Here is an 18,893-nt window from a genome sequence, read left to right as displayed (position 1 = left end):
CACTCCTCTCTCCCCACCATCTTTCTCCATTCTCCCTCACTCTCTCCCTCCTCTCTCATCAAACTACCGTCACCTTCGCTTATTTCTTTCTCAACCCATTTACCTCTCATTCCCCTTTCTTGTCTCTCCTTTATTCTTTTTTCCTCACATATTGCTCTCTCACTCTTCCTCCTTACCTTTTCCTCTCCCTCTCTCTCTCTATGCTGTGTGTTGTCATTCCTGAGTGACACGCGAGGTTGGGCCTGCATATGGTGGGTGGCTGTTATAATGACACCCATAGCCTCAGTCCTGTCAGCTCCTGGAGTTACCCACTATCAAAGCACCCACTCCCCCCCCCCCCCCCCCCCCCCCACACACACACACACACGCACACACTGTAGACATGAAACAAGAGAGTGAAACTCAAAGATGAGAGGTACTGTACAGTGTTGTCGGCATAAGGCAAATTTGACAACTGTCTAAAAATGTGTATAATCCTGTCACAAACCTAATAAGAAAAATATACATTGTAGAATGGATTGTTGCCAGGTTTGACTTATCAGTCTCACAAGAATCCATCTTGTAAGGCTACCGGCTGATAAGTTTGAATCCACTCAACTTTGTCAAAGCTGTAAAGGTATTCATAAAAATTGCTAATCTAACCTTATCAGCACTAGGGATGGGATGATATTAAAATTTAGACTCAGAATTATTGTGACCAAAATAATTTAGATTAACGATATTATCACGATAATTATTAATCTGTTAACGGGGTCGTCGCCACTACTTTACAACTCTACAGTAGTGTACATATACTTCTGCGTCAAGCACACAATCTACACATCAACTGAAACCTATGGCACTCATCTTTCTGAATACCCAAACCATTTTCACTTGCAATCACCACAGTGCTGACAGAAAAAAACGTTTTTAAATTTGGATTTGAACTTCACTTACCTTTGAGGGTTCTGATTCTATTAAACATCAACCTATTCCCAGAAAGTTGGTCTCATTCTAAATGTGAAATCTGCTCCGTCACTTTTTTGCATTTCTTTTGTCGATTTCAGGCATAATAAACTGACAGCGCCAACTTTGTTTCTCAGTGCTAAACACACACGTTAGTTTCCGATTGACACTAATGTTGGCCAATAAGATGGGGGTTGTGGGTTACTGGAGCCCCAGACATCAAATCAGTGCTACAGATGACTGAAATATGGGTGCTTTCTCCCGAAAGAAGCCAAGTCCAGAAATAAGGTTCCACAGATTTATTGAAGTTTTGAGTATGAACAGAAATTACTTGAGTTTACAGATTAGGTGTCTCATTCACTAGACCCAATTGCGAGAACCCAGACCAGTTCAGTGAGAAACAAGTGGCTCTGAATCTAAAGATGCCCAAGATACCCCGAAACCCCAGTAAAGCCCCGAATCCCCAAAGCCCCAAAAGCCCCAGATTTGGGTGTGACTGTCACTTTTGTTAGATCTACTCCACTGGAGGTTCCACCCCTTCCTTGGACCATCCACCCACCTGATGTAATTTGGTACAACTCTAACACCGGACCTAACTCTGACCATAGAAGGGAGTGCGATGGGATCTGAGCTCACTCTGGCATCTGGTTCCTCTAGCAAAGGTCACCTTGACATTCGTTTATCAAAACATTTCCCAACGTCCTTGTCCCAAGTCCATTTCTGGTAAACAGTATGAACAGTATGAACTTCCAAGAGTTATGAAACATTTCAAAACACCCACAGAAACTTTACGCCCCACTCTCCCCCTTGTATAATCAACCAATTATATTAAATGTGTTTATTGACATTTTCCCCTTACAGCCAATGAGCAGCGGAACATGGTGATGTATGGCATGCCATGGTTTTCCGTGAACATACGGAGTATGAAAAGTACGTAAACAAAGCGTGGATACAACAGTGTGCGTAAAACTGTTGTTTTGTGTTATAATCATGACGAAACGGACATAACAAAGGAAGTACACAATCAAGGACACTGGATGTTTGTTTGCTAGAGGCATCTCTGAGCCAGAGTGGTTTGTGGAACCGAGTGAAGATGACTGTGGACTCATAAGTAGAGGACCTTATTTTTTTGATGGATTGGATGGTGTTCTTGATCGGTAAGCATGGTTTATTTTGCTATTGACATAATTGTAGGGAAAATATATCGGGTGTAATTGTTCGCCTTGCTTCTTGCATTCTTCTTACATTCGAATCAAGCCCCTCAGTTTTGGCAGCAGCAAGTATCAGTCCTAAAATTGGGAACCAATTTAAAATCTAATTCTGTCTGATTCAGAAGCAACTACATCCTGATCAGTAGCAACAATTGTGGTAATCGCTCTGGCACTGTCAATATGAGACTGTTAGCAATGCAAATCAGCTCTAAACAGTCTATTAGCAATTTAAATGGTAGGCCTGGCGAAGTGCTACTTCTCGTCGGAGTGTGTGATGTTGTATTAAGCGTGCAGTGGTTGTCCTCATCTGTCTCTGTCTGAGCCTCAGTTTGCTTACTTAGCACAACCATTCAGCCTAAATGGGCGTACTGGCTAGCTTTATTGTTTCCTTTGTTTGCTTTGGGTCTGGGGATGAAGTTATAAATAGGAGAAAAATGATGTATGTCTAAGGCTCCATTCCTGTTCAAGGTCTTTCCTAACAAAAATTGCTTCTTTAACTCCCCTCTCAAACAATTTCTTTTCTCTAGCGAATATCTGTACTTTACCATCTTCAAAGGAGTGGTTAGAGGCTTTGAGATATAGATATATACAGCAGACTGAGGTCCAGAGGAGCTCTCACGACAGCGTTGGTACATTCGCTTATGAAATGGTTGTTTAGTTTCTCCAGTGTAATGCTCACTGCACTCTTCACTTCACTGAATGGAGTAAATCACATTACTTGTTTATGGCTTATACATAAACCCATTGTCCTTTGGGTGAACCAGTTTCTGTCTTAAAGTGTCTGTAGGTTTGAAATAGACCGGAATTTCAAACTGTCCAAAAATTCTTTGAAGTTTTTCCCGACATGCCAAGTTTTTCTGAACAGACAGAACGACAGGGAATCTAAACCTAGAAGGAAAGGCTTAACTATTCCTTACACAGCTGGTGTGTTGGACACAGTGTAGCTCAATAGACCTTTTCTTATATTATTTTGCATCCAACCAAAGTCACCTTTTAAATAAATTTGTCTGGAAAAAGACCTCTTACTGTATTAATGCACTTCTGCCTCCTACTTTGACCACATACTGCATGGCCAGCTTCCCCACAAGTTGCTATAAGCAAATAATCTGATCTTTTTGGCTTTTGACCAAGAATGAGATGACCTATTGGAATTGAACTAGCAACCTTCAAGATTGAGAGTGAACTCACCCAGCCACGGCTGATTCATGCAATCTAGCTACATTATCTGAACACATATAAGGCATGCAATGTAACTTTGACTCATGTTTGGAGTGAAAACACCAACTTGAACTTGAGGGAGTGTGTTGTTCCTCCTTCACAGTGCATTTCCTCATGAGCTAACATGTGGAGCAGAGGCACAGGCGACAGACTCATCTACAGTTCAAAAGTTTGTCTTTAACTTTTGTTTGTAACAGTTTTTTTTTTTTTTTTTTTTTTATGTGTTAATGAAAATATCCTAGAACTACTTTATAGCTTTGTACTATGTGAGGTCAGTGTATAGTTTGCTGTAGTGTGTACAAACTGGGTGGGGAGAACTATACCAAACCTGGATCAGGATAAAGAGATGTCTATAATCTTAAAACATGAATACAATTTAGCACAAGTGTTGACTATATTATGCATTATGCCTTCCTATACAACCAATCACTTCACACAATACATTACTTCTTGATGGTTAAGGTGTCTTCCACCACCACCAACTGACCCACGCTCCCTTTGTTTATTTTTTTCTGCGTGATGATTTACATATGACTTTCATATTGGATTAAAAACATGTATTACACTATTATCTGGCCTATGTTATAATGCTGTTTCCTCATCAAAAATATGCCCGGAGTTGTGTTTTGTTTCATTCATAGATGTTTAACACACAAATCCTGCATATTTAGGATGAGTTCTTCTCTCAAACTAAAAACACTTGGTTCCACCTTGTGATGTCCTGGAATTTCCAAACTCTACTAAACAAAAGTAAAAGGTAGTTCTTAACTTGAAGACAACCGCTTCAACGCTACAAGGTGGAGCAGAGCATTTTGAACATTGGAGATGTAGACAGACTAACAATAAAGGGTTACTCAAGCATATGTGAACAAAATAAAACACAACTCCTGGTACGACATGAGGAAACAACATTTTAACATGGCTTAAAGCTCCCAAGAGTCAATTTTAGGACTTTTTAACCTGCCTTTCATTGATCTCACATCATCTCACAAAAGATAACACTAGCCTACTAAAAACTGAATTTCACAATATTAATTTGCAGATTAATATTGATGTTTTCTGCTAAAATTAATCTGTCCACAGGGATGACAATGATCAGTTACTTTGTCACTGTCGCCGTCTTACTGTCAGCCTGTCAGTAAAACACACTCCCTAAATGTACCCTGGTGAATCATTTAAACCAGTGTTCTGTTTCCTACTCCAGTCACATCAAATGAATATGTTACAAAGTGAGGAAGTGTTAAGTGCAGAAGCTTTTTATATAATTTAATGTGGAGAAACATACTATAATACTATAAACACTTAAAGGGGCCATAACCAGTTGTTTTCCCATAAATTTGAGCAAGGTTTGTCTTGCCTCAGTACAGCTATACTGTATAAACAGCTTTTGAGGTTAAAATATGTAATCATAAAGTGTTTTATTGTTCAGTAATCAGAAGTTTACTGATAGCATGCTAGTTGTTGTTATCTTTACTGCGATGGCCAAACTCCACTCTGGTCTCTGATAGTTGTGAAAAGGGCTTATAAACTCATTGCAGTGGAAAAATTTGATGCGGCAGGTAAGTGAGGATTAACTTTGGACCACTGTGAAACATTTAAAATTAGCTACTTATGTTTTTCACATTTTATATAGAGGACAGGGGTCTGCAGCAAATGTTTTCCTGAATAATCACAATAATAAGAATAATATTTATACTGAAGTGGATAATACTTTTTAATCATAAGGCCAATCTCAGGAATTCACAAAAAGACATTCAGTAATTCCAAGTTTGTGGTGCTGTGAGACATGGCTAAGGCTATAGGGTAAACAAAAAATGACTTACAGTTTAAGACAAAATGTGTTTCTTTGCTTTTTTGTTTCATTTGTGGAGCTGTTGTTTTCACCCAGCAATAATTATTTCCTCAACACACTCAGCAAACAAAAGTGCTATCATGTAAATTCAAATGGCATCTCAAAGCAGAGGTATGAGGTGCTTTAAATATTTTTCTGTCATTAGGGTAATCTTCTTACGTTGTTCCTCGAAGATGACCAATCAGAGCGCAGGTGCCGTGGGGATTTTCCCAGTCAGTTATTCGATGTGTCAAAGGAAAAATACGGATGGATATGCAAAATAGAGGTAGTGCATTCTGATACTTCCTTTAACATGATTTCATGGCTAAAAAGAATAAAAGTCTAGGTGAGCTCTACTGGTCAATAATGTGCTCAGCCTTTAAAGGGTTAACGAGAGAAAGATTCAGTTCAACTGTGTGTGATCCAAAAGTTGGTATCAGTGATATATGTGTCTTCTATGTCCCTGTAGTTTAACTATTAACTGGTTTACTACTGACTTGGTTTTCTTGTTTTAGATGTCAGGTCAAGTTGTAGTTTTATATTTATTAGAATCAGACTGTAACAAATCTTTCACAATTTTGATGTGTTATGAACTTTTACCGAAGAAAATGTCATTACTCACCTCTGACACTCATATGCCTTTGTCACTCATGTCATCTGCATAACCTCTACTATGCAAAATTGCCTCTTATGAGCTTTAAGCCATGTTATGATGCTGTTATTAGTCTGTCTACATATCCAAAGCTCAAAATACTCTGTTCCACCGTATGATGTCTTGAACTGAGGTTTCAAGTTAGCAATTGCATTTTACCTTTTGTTCAGCAGAGATCGGCAATTTCAGGGCTGAAATTATCCAAATTATTCTAAAGAAAGTATATGAGGTTTAAAAACACAGTGGAGCACTTCCATTATTACTACATGACATCACAAGCTGAAACAGTGTTTTCCTTCTGGTTGTGAGTCAAGAGCATAGACTGTATATATAAATGGACCTAGCTAACCTGACAGCCTCCGCATTCCAAATAGGAAGTGAGCATGGTTGGGCTTCTGGTTCCATCAAGTCTAACTCCAATTCACTTTGTATTGAAAAAATGTCATCCCCTCTCTGTAACTGCTGCTGTCAGGCTCATCATTTTGGTCTTAAAATGTTTGTATTAACCCATTTTACTTCCTGGTATTTTTATTTTATGTCTGTAAATCAAGATATGAACATTAATAACAGATAAAGCAGTTTTATATTGGCATACATTTTTATAGTTTAATGTATACATGACTTTTTAGTTTTCTTGCAGTATCTTTGCATGAGCAACAACTATACTTCTAATGTAGCCTACTTCCGTTTGATGGTTTTGAAAGGTATGAGATGCTGTCCTCTAACTGTCTTCTACCTCAAAGCATTTTAGACTAATTGTGGGATCAATAATAAGAGACAGTCACTGTTAATATTACGTTTGTACAATTGGAATACTTTAGAATAGACCACCCACCCACTGTATATTTTTCACTATTTTATTATCACGTTACAATAGTTGGACATTTTTATTTTTGGTAATTTTGTGTACATAAAGCAAAGTAAAATAATATTTTTAGTCAGGAGATAAGCAGACGACTCACGCAGGCAGGTGAAGGCAACTCGTGGGGGCCTCGCGGGTCCAATTGAAAAAGTGTGCTCAGACGTGAATGGCGTGGTCACAGAATTGTCTCTTGTATTTAAGTGCATACGGCAAATAAAGGAAGAAAATACCAAACTCTCTCAAGCTCCTTTTTCCGACCAAATGTGCTACAAATCTTGGGGGCTCGTCCGGGATGGAGAAAGACTTCTGAGAGTGTCTTTCCACCGCCGAAGCACCGAACAACTTTCCCGTTGACGGCCACGCGCATCCACGAGGGAGGCGCGGCACCGCGACGCACGGCAAAATGAGTCTCGAAGAGTTAGCGGAGCAAGTGTCACAGCAGCTCTGGGCGCTGAAGCTGGATGAGCTCAAAGAGGTGAGCGCGCGTGCTAAAGTTGACTACCGACATGCAGCGACCAAACGGGCAGTTATTAAAGTCATCATAGACTCAATAGACAATGCAATTGAAAACGAGGAAAGTGAAGTGGCAGAACAATATCTGAACATGTTGCTAAGTTTAACCAAAACGGGCACAAGTCTAACCAATGCATCTGAAACAGAAAATATTGAGGAAAGAACGACTGGAGTGCCAATCATAGATCAAGCACCTGTCAATGAAACTCAAAGGCTAAGTGATAGAGTAAGCATCCTTTCTCTACAAAATGAGCCCTCTGTCCATACAAACACAAGTTTGCCTACAAACAGGCTCCAAGAAGTCACAATCAGAAGAGAATTCAAAATAAGTGGCCAGATTGGGGAAAAGGGACAGAAAGATAAGCTCTCATTCACAAATCTCATGCACCAGATTGAAAGAGGCTTAGTTAAAGGGCACAGTGAAGATGAAGTGGTTGAAGCTGTTGTCAAAGCCATTAGCCCAGGTTTGAGTTTACGAGACATGCTTGAAGTTAAAAGTGACCTCACATTATCACAGCTAAAGACTATATTAAAGGGGCACTTTAAAGAGGACAGTTCAATGGACTTGTATCACAAACTAGTCAATGTCACCCAAGACAGTCGTGAATCTCCCCAAAGCTTTCTTTTTAGGGCAATAGAGCTTAAAGAGAGACTTTTCCTGGCATCTAAAGAGTCAGGCTCAGATGATCAGTACAGCCCAGGAGTGATCCAAAGAAAATTTCTGAGGTCAGTCAGCACTGGACTTATAAGTGATCACATTAAGTTTCAGCTAAAGCCTTATTTAGATGATCCTACAGTAACGGATGAGATTCTCATTGATAAACTGAATGAAGCGGCTAGTGTAGAGTCAGAGCGTCAGTCCAAACAGCGCAAAAATGCTGTAAACAGAGCTCCAAAAGTAAATGAGCTGCAGGCAGAAGCACAAGCAGGACAGACTCAAAGCAAAACTGTTTCTGAAATGAGAGTAGGAGTACAGGACCAAGCTGAAGTTGTCAAACCAAAGGCACGCAAAGCTCCAGCGCCTTCCAGCCCTCGAGATACTGAGTTGTATGAAACAGTGAATTTGCTCAGAGAGGAAATGGCGGACATAAAGAAAAATCTGCAGGACCATCAGCAGCGTACCACTCCAAGTTTCAAGCGCACTCAGCGAAGGGCGTGCAAAGCATGTGAAGAAAGTGGGCAAAGTAATCACTGTGAACACTGTTTCAAATGTGGATTATCAGGACACTTTTCAAGGGGGTGCAGAGGAACACGGAGTGCTGCTAACCGGTCAGAGACAGTAAATGTTAAACCCCACAAGGTGGCGCCATCCACTCTTTCCCCAAAGAAATCCCTTGAGTCTGAAAACATAATGCAAGAGCTACTGTTGGACAGAATTAAACAGCTTGAAGCTCAGCTGGAAAACAGTAACAAAACACACCAAGGGGTGAGTGCCACTTATGCAGATCCAATGTCCTCACGCTGCCATGCTAAACTTCACGCCCTCATTGGCAGAAAGTGTCTGGTAGACTGTTGTTTTGAGGGAGTATCTACAAAAGCGCTATGGGACACTGGTTCGCAAGTAACCATCATCAATGAGAGCTGGCGTAGTACTTACCTGTGTAGCATGTATAATGCAGCAATATGAAAAATGAAATGGGCTAGTATCAGAAGATGTAGGTTCGCTCGGAGGAAGATGGTGTGTTAAATGAAAACCAGACTCAGATGTGCAAGTTGAGCTCAGCTGTGATTATTTACAGAAGTGCCATCGACAAAGACATTATGTACAATAATTTACAAGGTGTGTGATGTAAAACAAAAATAAAATGGGTCCAATGTATTTATAGAGTTGTTTAGGTTAGGGGCGCAAGCAGTATTGTTCATAAATCCACGTTGCTGTGAAAGAAGAGTTCATAGATCCACTTAGGCGCACAAAGAGTTCAGATCGTCAAGTTTGGTGAACCTGGGTTTCAGTCTGTGCAAAACTCGCAAAGTTCAAACAATCCACCAGCGGAGGTTGTTAGTGTGCGTGTGTGCAAGTGGGTGTGTGTGGGGAGTGGCTGCAGCGCCTCCTACCGCACCGGCGGACGGGCGCACTCAATATGTCCAGGCTCGGGGCCTTCTAGCTCGCCATCCAATACTGGAACCTGGCCTGTACAAAGCAGGACCAGCAATAAGTAATATCATTGACCATGTATTACAGTTAAGTTACAAAAGGTAATGCAATAAAACAATTTATCACAATACTTAGTCATAATGATCATAATCATCATAATCAAAATCCATGTACATGTATAAATATTTCTTCCATCACAGAGTACTCTTTGTCATATCATTAGCACAATAACTCAAAGTGCATTAAGTTTTCAATGGTAAACATCACTCAATTTCAGTGCTAACATTACGTGGACAATATCAATAAATCCTATGCAAATATATTAATGCATTTCAACCAGTACAGAATATAGCACTTTAAGAAATGATCGTCTAATACTTCGTAGGAACGAGTGCAGCTAGCGCCAGCACCAGCTGACAGGTCCGTAACTTAATTCAAAGGAGCGCTAGCGTTAGCATCGTAGCTCCAAACAAACAATAAGTCAGCACTCACCAGTTCCGCTTAATAGTCATTCTCAGCACATCGTCATACAGCAGGAGGCATCTAGAAAGGTTGATGGCGTAACAGGCACTTAGAGATCGGTTTAAACCAAGATGAGTGAATTTTACAGGACTAAATGCCTACCTGCAGCAGCTCAGACACTCCCGAGACCCACAACACTCGCGAGCCGTGGTGTGGCGCCCCATTTAAAGAGACAGTGCACCAAGGCCAAGGGGAGCGGAAAAACACCCGGGTTACACCCTCCCCCCTTTAAATCATGCTCGTCCCCGTTGCATGGGAACTACAGACTTTACTTTCAGAGTATAGAGTCTGCTGCAGGTACATGACTAAGCGCCTCAGCATAAACGTTAGATAAACTATGAAAAAGGGTTTGAACGACTGATATAAGCGGGTTCCCTAATGCTGAATACTGGAGACGTTGAGGCGGCTGGCGATGACGACTTGAACGCCTAGGTCCTACATCGCCCTCTGATGACTCAGATTGGACCGTCGCAGGGGTCCCAATTTCCACAGGCACTTCAGCATCAGGTGGATGTTTATCAGGTACATTGGTGAGTATTCCTTCTTCTTCAGGTAAGTTGGCAGGTTCAGGTAGGTTGGCAGGTTCAGGTAGGTTTACATCTCCAACTGCTAACTCAGGGCCCTCGGGTTCACGGCAGCTTGGGGATGGATCTTCAATGGTGGCTGACTGGGCTCCTTCACTTTCAGGTAAGGTGTCACCAGTAGAAGTAACAGTTGTTAGACTTTCAGGAGAACTAGTCTCTGGCATTTGTTCAGGTTCACTGGCTCTTTCCACACTGAATGTCATCGGGAGTCGAGGAGAATACTCCAGGACGACAGACTCTGCATCTTCTTCCTCCCCATCCAGAAGAGTTGGATCAGCAAGGTTGGCTTGTCGACTCTGGCTACGGGTATGCGGACGGCGAACAGGAGCAAGTTCTGTGGCGTCAATGCAGGTTGGCAGAAACCCACACGGCAAAAGAAGGTCACGGTGCAGTGTACGGGTAGGTCCATCCCTAGTCTCTGGTCTTACTACATAGACTGGGAGATCTCCGGCACGTTGCACCACAACATAGACATCCTGTTCCCACTTGTCTTCCAATTTGTGTTTTCCCCTGATCCTGACATTCCGGACGAGGACACGGTCACCGACCGATAAGCTTGCAGGTTTTACATGCTGATCAAACCGTTTTTTGTTCTTTAGACCGGATTTCTGGGCATTCTTGGAGGCCAGCTTGTAACTCTCTTGAAGGCGATCTTTTAGGCTCTTCACATACTGGGAGTGTGAGGAAGTTAATGGTTCTCGCACCGGCAAGCCAAATGCCAAGTCAACGGGAAGTCGGGGCGATCGACCAAACAGGAGCTCATATGGTGTGAACCCCGTGACCTCGTTTCTCGTGCAATTATAGGCGTGCACGAGCGGCTTGACATAATCCTTCCACTTTGACTTCTGTTTGTTCTCAAGCGTTCCCAGCATGCCTAAAAGAGTTCGATTGAAGCGCTCGACAGGGTTTCCCCTGGGATGGTATGGAGTTGTACGGGTTTTCTGGATCCCAGCCACCTCACAGAGCTCTTTGATTAATCTTGATTCAAAATCTGGCCCTTGATCAGAATGCAAGCGTTCAGGGATGCCGTAATAGACCATAAAATCATTCCATAAACACTTGGCCACAGTCTTTGCTTTCTGGTTAGTGGTTGGAATAGCAACAGCAAATTTTGTAAAGTGGTCTGTTAGTACTAGGATGTCTTTTGTATTGCTACTATCCGGCTCCAATGATAGAAAATCCATACATAGTAGCTCCAATGGACGTGTAGTTTGAATGTTCACTAAAGGAGCGGCTCTTTCAGGTGGAGTTTTACGGCGTACACACCGGCCACAGGTCTTGATGCAGTTGTCCACATCGGCTGCCATCTTCGGCCAGAAGAATCGCTGCCGCACCAGGTCGAGCGTCCGCTCTATGCCCATATGCCCCATATCATTGTGGAGACTCTTCAGGACCGTAGAACGCAAGACTGGAGGCAAAACGAGCTGAAGAACAACTTTATCTTGTTCCTGTCTCCTCCTGTAGAGGACTCCATCCTCCAGCTCCAACCGACTCAACTCTCGTAGCAACAAGGGAAGCTCAGGAAGTTCTTCTCGAAGAGTGGGAGGAATCTTTTCTCCGGTCTTAAGGTGGTAGATTACTTCCCGAAGCGCAGGATCGGCACTCTGTTCTTCCCTCAGCTCATTGTGTGTCAAAGAGGGAAGTACAGGTAAGCCGTGCATCTCTTCTTCAGCAAAACCTGCTGGAATGGCTTCAGCAGAGACTGTCAGAGTCTCAACCAGAGTGACGTCGGACTTAAGGGACTCGGACTTTTGGGACGCCCTTATGAGACTGCTCTGACAGATGGCATTGACAATATCAGGAGCAATCTCTGCAGCCTCACTTGAATTGGACAGTTGTTCTGCAAGGTGGTGAATAGCATCCCACTCTTGTCTTGAGTGGAGGTCATCAGGAACTTCGGCATGGCAACGTCTAGACAGAGCATCAGCATCATAATTGTGTTTGCCTGCTCGATATTGCATTTTGAATGAGTATGTGGACAATGCAGCTAGCCATCGATGGCTGGTGGCGTCGAGCTTTGCAGATGTAAGAACATAAGTGAGAGGATTGTTGTCCGTGACGACGGTGAAGGTTGCTCCATAGAGGTAGTCATGGAACTTTTCCGTAACACTCCATTTTAAAGCGAGGAACTCGAGTTTGTGAGCGGGATATCGAGACTCACTTTGCGACAAGCCTCTACTTGCATAGGCAATAACTCGGAGCTGACCATCTTGTTCTTGATAGAGGACGGCTCCCAACCCGGTTGTGCTGGCATCCGTGTGCAGGATGTAAGGCAACTGTGGATTAGCAAACCCCAGCACGGGAGCAGATGTTAGCTTCTCAATCACGATGTTAAAAGCAGCGGAACACTCTGAAGTCCACTTCTCTCCAAAAGACTGCTTCGGGTCCGGATACTTCACCGCAGGATTTTTGTTTTTGGCGGACCGGCGGACTGGTGCATAGCCACGAGTAAGGGTGTTTAGTGGTTTTACTATTTTAGCATAATCTTTGATGAACCTCCGATAGTATCCTGCGAAACCAAGGAAGGACCGCAACTCCTTGAGGTTTCGGGGAACTGGCCAGGATTTGAGTGAGGATATCTTCTCGGGGTCAGTTTCAACACCCTTCTCAGACACCACATGACCGAGGTAACGCACACTGGTCTGCAAGAATTTACATTTCTCGGGTGACAACTTTAATCCAAAATCCTTGAGACGGTTGAGAACTCGCAGTAGCCGCTTTTCATGTTCCTCTAAGGTGTCAGAGAAGATGATTAAATCGTCGAGGAACACAAGGACTTCTTTGAGATTTAAATCTCCCATACACTTCTCCATGAGTCTCTGGAAGGTACTGGGGGCATTCGTTACCCCCTGCGGCATTCGATTCCACTCCCAGAAACCCAGCGGGGTAACAAAGGCGGTTTTAGTCTTGTCTTCTTCGTCCATTTGGATCTGGTAATACCCTGACTTCAGATCTAAAACTGTAAACCATTTGGAGCCAGTTAGAGCAGAAAAGGACTCCTCAAGGTGCGGAAGGGCATAAGCGTCTTTCACTGTTTGTAAATTCAGCTTCCGATAATCAATGCAGAGCCTCACATCTCCATTCCGCTTACGGACCACCACGATCGGGGAAGCAAAGGGTGACTCTGACTCCCGGATAACACCAGCTTCGAGCAGGTCTCGCAGATGGCTTCGAACAGCTTCAATGTCACGAGGATGGATTGGCCTGGGTCGTTGCTTGAAAGGTGTTTCATCGTGGAGCTTGATGCTATGCCTTACTTGGTCCGTACAGCCAAAATCCAGATCATGGAGAGAAAACACTTCAGGCATCTGGTTGAGCTTAGCTGTTATTCGCCCTTTCCAGTCAGCTGGGATTGGGGAATTGCCAAAATTGAAGTCTAAAGTGTTGCTCTGGGATTTTGTTTGAGTTGACATGTGGGTTACAGTTTGCTGGGTAAGTATGGTCGGAGAGGTGGCAATGTCTGCGATGACACTCATAGGGGGAATGATAGCATTGTGGTCAGACTCATTCCGGATGACAACTGGGACCTTGTATGGGGCACGGGTTGGGAGCGTAATAAGGCAACTTTGAACACACAGTCCACCAGGTAGCGATGAGGTGGGGTGCTCAATCACGGCCCACTGGCCTGCAGATGGAATGTCTATCTTGGCGAAGCCCTCCAAAACGATAGTTTGACCAACGGAGACTAAAATTGGAGTCTGGCTCGGCAACCTCACAGCTCCGACACAACCCACTTGGCTCTGCTGATGGTTCAGTTGCAGGAGCTTCAAGACTGCACAGTAGCCTTGGGCAGCTGGCTGGAAGTCGGGAACATCACTGGCGAGATACTGCTCGTATAGTAATTCTAGTGTGTTCATGCCGATCAAAACTGGCGAAGGACAATCAGAATGGGCATCCGGCACAACCAGAGCTAGGGTTGGAATGTTGAACTCTGCTCCAAGAAAATCTTTAGGAAATGTGATCATCATTTCGACGTAGCCCAGGTACGGCACTGCCTGACCGGCTGCCCCCTCCACCTGAAGTAAGTTATAAAGTGGCTTAACTGGTTGTTCACTAAGGATCTGATTATAAAATGAGACTGGAACTGTAGTCACCTGTGAGCCCGTATCCAGGAGACAATGGTGACTTTGTCCTGCAACATGGATGACGGAGGAGCACTTTGAGCCCACCAGTCCTTTTGGAAGACGGATAGGAGTCTTCTTCTTGGACTGTAACGCCTCAGCACACTTAACGGTCGTCGTCTTCTCTTTCTTGGGACGGATTTGATCCCCCTTGGCTCCTGTCTGCCCCACAACAGGAACCGGACTTAGTTTAAATGGCTGGTGGAGGGGTTTTGTTTTCTGGCAAACTGTTTCCTCTTATGAGCAACGAGAGCGGAATTTGGCTCATTTTCACATTGAGGCCGGATATGTCCATCTTCGCCACACCGGAAGCAGTAACGAGGCTTTGGCTGGGGGAAGGCAGGTCGACGTGATGGCTGGACAGTGACTTTCCCTTTGACTTGCTTACTGCATGGCGAAGGCTTGAAGGCAGCATTTGGCTGGCTAGATGTTAACTTTGCAAGCTGGCGCTGGACATCAGCTAGTTGAGCGGCCAGTTGCTGAGTAAAGTTGGTCAATGCAGCAACAGTGTCTCCACCTTCAGCGTCAGGACGAGTCAGCTGTGCGTGGGCGGTGGCTTTCTGGCGTGCAGGCCCAAGATGTTGCTTCATCCGCACAGTTTTAGCAGCTTCCCGATCCTCCTCTGTGCGTAACAGGAGTAGCAACTGTGCGAAAGGAGGTGGTTGAGTCTTCTTCTGCTTAAGCTGGAGCTCAGCTATCAGGGCGTTATCCCAGCATCCTCGACAGAACTGGTTTAACAAATGTCGGTTTATATCAGACTCGATGACTCCTCCCCTCTTCAGAGCAGAGTTCAGGGCAACCTGGAGCCGTTGGAGATAAGCGGAAGCCTTCTCACCAGCATCCTGAACCGTGTCCATGAACTTCGCAAACAGTTCGTCTCCATCCTGAACAGTTCCGTATGCAGAATCAAGAGTATCCAAATACTCTGCAGGCATTGTATCAAACCTCAGGTGCTTCACCACATCTGCTGCGGGAGGAAGAAGACTCTCCACTATCCTCCTGGAGCGCTGGAGATCTGACACAGATGGATCGCTCATCATCAGGTCCACGCCTGTCCTCCAGGTCTCATAGTCAGACTCATGGTTAGGTCTGGGCAGTCGTCCTGAGAATGCTCTGAGCCGCTGATATACTACTCCCTCCTCGTTCTTCATAATGTGTTCCACCACATATCGCTGGATCCCCGGCGGATTTATATCGCTACTGGAAAGTTTGAGCTTAGGCCCAGATGCAGATGGCTCCGTCTCTGGTGGCAGTGCATTGGGCTCTGCATTGGCCGGTTCTTCTTCACCAGGAGCAGTCGGATGAAGATCTGCGATGAACAGTCCAATCTGAGTCATCATTGATTTAAGAACTTCGGTATAATCGACACCGGAGAGTTTAGCAGTGTTTCGCAAATCAGAGAGGTACGATTTTGTAGTAGCTTTAGCAACATGATCAGTATAAACCGTAGAGAGTTCAGAAATATGACAAGTATCGGTCTTCTTAGCAGTAACAAAAGTGTAGGGTAATATTGGACGCAAAGCTTCCAAAGCAGCACCGCTTGTGAATTCAACTACAAGAGCGCAATCAAATTCAGACTGAGGTTCCGAAATAACTACATGCTTATTAATTGAACCATATTGTTTCAAGAAGTCAATAATTTCATCCTCTACTGTCTCTGTTATGCCCTCAACCAACACAGCATTTGGAATTTTGATGCCCTTTTCCAAAAATACATCCATTTTTTTCTTTGTGGGTTTCAAAGGATGAAAATAACTAAATATTGGAAAAAAATCACAAATAACAACAGGCACAATGTACATTAAACACAACCCAATTCCTCCTGGCTAGCTCGCCACTTTTATGTAGCATGTATAATGCAGCAATATGAAAAATGAAATGGGCTAGTATCAGAAGATGTAGGTTCGCTCGGAGGAAGATGGTGTGTTAAATGAAAACCAGACTCAGATGTGCAAGTTGAGCTCAGCTGTGATTATTTACAGAAGTGCCATCGACAAAGACATTATGTACAATAATTTACAAGGTGTGTGATGTAAAACAAAAATAAAATGGGTCCAATGTATTTATAGAGTTGTTTAGGTTAGGGGCGCAAGCAGTATTGTTCATAAATCCACGTTGCTGTGAAAGAAGAGTTCATAGATCCACTTAGGCGCACAAAGAGTTCAGATCGTCAAGTTTGGTGAACCTGGGTTTCAGTCTGTGCAAAACTCGCAAAGTTCAAACAATCCACCAGCGGAGGTTGTTAGTGTGCGTGTGTGCAAGTGGGTGTGTGTGGGGAGTGGCTGCAGCGCCTCCTACCGCACCGGCGGACGGGCGCACTCAATATGTCCAGGCTCGGGGCCTTCTAGCTCGCCATCCAATACTGGAACCTGGCCTGTACAAAGCAGGACCAGCAATAAGTAATATCATTGACCATGTATTACAGTTAAGTTACAAAAGGTAATGCAATAAAACAATTTATCACAATACTTAGTCATAATGATCATAATCATCATAATCAAAATCCATGTACATGTATAAATATTTCTTCCATCACAGAGTACTCTTTGTCATATCATTAGCACAATAACTCAAAGTGCATTAAGTTTTCAATGGTAAACATCACTCAATTTCAGTGCTAACATTACGTGGACAATATCAATAAATCCTATGCAAATATATTAATGCATTTCAACCAGTACAGAATATAGCACTTTAAGAAATGATCGTCTAATACTTCGTAGGAACGAGTGCAGCTAGCGCCAGCACCAGCTGACAGGTCCGTAACTTAATTCAAAGGAGCGCTAGCGTTAGCATCGTAGCTCCAAACAAACAATAAGTCAGCACTCACCAGTTCCGCTTAATAGTCATTCTCAGCACATCGTCATACAGCAGGAGGCATCTAGAAAGGTTGATGGCGTAACAGGCACTTAGAGATCGGTTTAAACCAAGATGAGTGAATTTTACAGGACTAAATGCCTACCTGCAGCAGCTCAGACACTCCCGAGACCCACAACACTCGCGAGCCGTGGTGTGGCGCCCCATTTAAAGAGACAGTGCACCAAGGCCAAGGGGAGCGGAAAAACACCCGGGTTACACCTGCCTCACACTGTGACTCGCAACCTGCAAGAGCTTCTGGGGGAAAATGAAACTTTAGTTGGTAAGGCAGCAAACCAAACAGTCATTCCTTTCTCGGGCTGGGTTGAGTTAAAGTTTAGGCTCAATACATCAAACCAGGGTGCACAAGAACTGTTAGCTCCAGTTTTGATTTCAAATGAGCCAGGTGTTGCGGAGCCACCAATAATTGGCTATAACATAATTGAACAGTTAGTCAAAAATGGGATGGAGCAATACCCAGAGTTCACCTCAGCAGCTGTGCAGGAGGCATTCTCACTTGATTGTGCAAAGACTGAAATATTCATTCAGCTGGTTACGAAAAAAAATGACATGAAGGAGGGGATAGTGAGAGTAGGACAGCCGAGAGTAACTATTCCCCCAGGTCAAACACAGTTGGTCAAGTGCAGTGTACGCAGATATCCTTGTGCAGCAGAACAAGATGCTTTATTTGAACCAGTAGATAGCTCAAAGTGGCCTGAAGGACTAACTCTATCTGAAACAGTAATAAGTGTACACAAGGGAGGCTGGTCTAAAGTGTCTATTCCAGTTTCTAATGAGAGCAGTCGTGACATTACTCTAACATCCCGTACTGTGTTGGGCCAACTCCAACAAGCTAAAGCTATCTATCCAGCTCATGCACAACCTTTGCAGACTGAGCGACATGAGAACACTTGCTGCACCAAAACCGAGAGTCAAAAGTACAGTGTAAGCCAAGAGCAGAACAAGGAACTGTGGGATCCACCGGTGGCTCTCGACCATCTGACACCAGAGCAGCAAGACAAGGTACGTGCAGTATTAAGAGAAGAGTGTCAAGCTTTTTCAAAAGGGGATCAAGATGTTGGCTGTATCCCGTCACTCAAACTAAAGATCCGACTTAAAGACACAACTCCTGTAACACGCACGTACACCTCAGTACCCAAACCACTTCACAAAGAGGTGAAGGAATATTTGGAGGACCTTCTGAATAGAGGATGGATACAAAAGTCTCGCTCTCCTTATTCCTCACCACTGGTGTGTGTTCGCAAAAAGGATGGGACATTGCGACTGTGTGTGGATTATAGAGAACTAAACCTTAAGTCCATACCAGATAGACACCCCATTCCCCGTGTGCAAGACATCCTAAACAGCTTATGTGGCAGTGCCTGGTTTTCTGTGCTAGACCAGGGGAAGGCCTACCACCAAGGGTTCCTGGAGGAGGAGAGCCGACCCCTCACCGCCTTCATAACACCGTGGGGCCTGTATG

At 43.8% G+C, this 18,893-nt stretch overlaps 2 long non-coding RNA genes across 2 annotated transcripts; both read right to left on the bottom strand.

Annotated features, from left to right (window-relative positions):
* Nucleotides 1–9,078: 9,078 nt before the first annotated feature.
* On the bottom strand, nt 9,079–10,227 carry LOC117369764 (uncharacterized). The gene is made up of 3 exons (XR_004541352.2): nt 9,952–10,227; nt 9,820–9,870; nt 9,079–9,363 (listed from the first exon to the last, which is right to left on the bottom strand). It is a non-coding gene; the product is annotated as an uncharacterized LOC117369764 (long non-coding RNA).
* Nucleotides 10,228–16,643: 6,416 nt separating this feature from the next.
* LOC117369765 (uncharacterized) lies at nt 16,644–17,619 on the bottom strand. The gene is made up of 3 exons (XR_004541353.2): nt 17,517–17,619; nt 17,385–17,435; nt 16,644–16,928 (listed from the first exon to the last, which is right to left on the bottom strand). It is a non-coding gene; the product is annotated as an uncharacterized LOC117369765 (long non-coding RNA).
* Nucleotides 17,620–18,893: the final 1,274 nt, after the last annotated feature.

This window comes from Periophthalmus magnuspinnatus, chromosome 4, assembly GCF_009829125.3.
Source record: "Periophthalmus magnuspinnatus isolate fPerMag1 chromosome 4, fPerMag1.2.pri, whole genome shotgun sequence".
Taxonomy (NCBI): Eukaryota; Metazoa; Chordata; class Actinopteri; order Gobiiformes; family Gobiidae; genus Periophthalmus; species Periophthalmus magnuspinnatus.
Note: the sequence above shows the minus strand (reverse complement) of the source record. Positions and strands in the feature narration are given on the sequence as shown.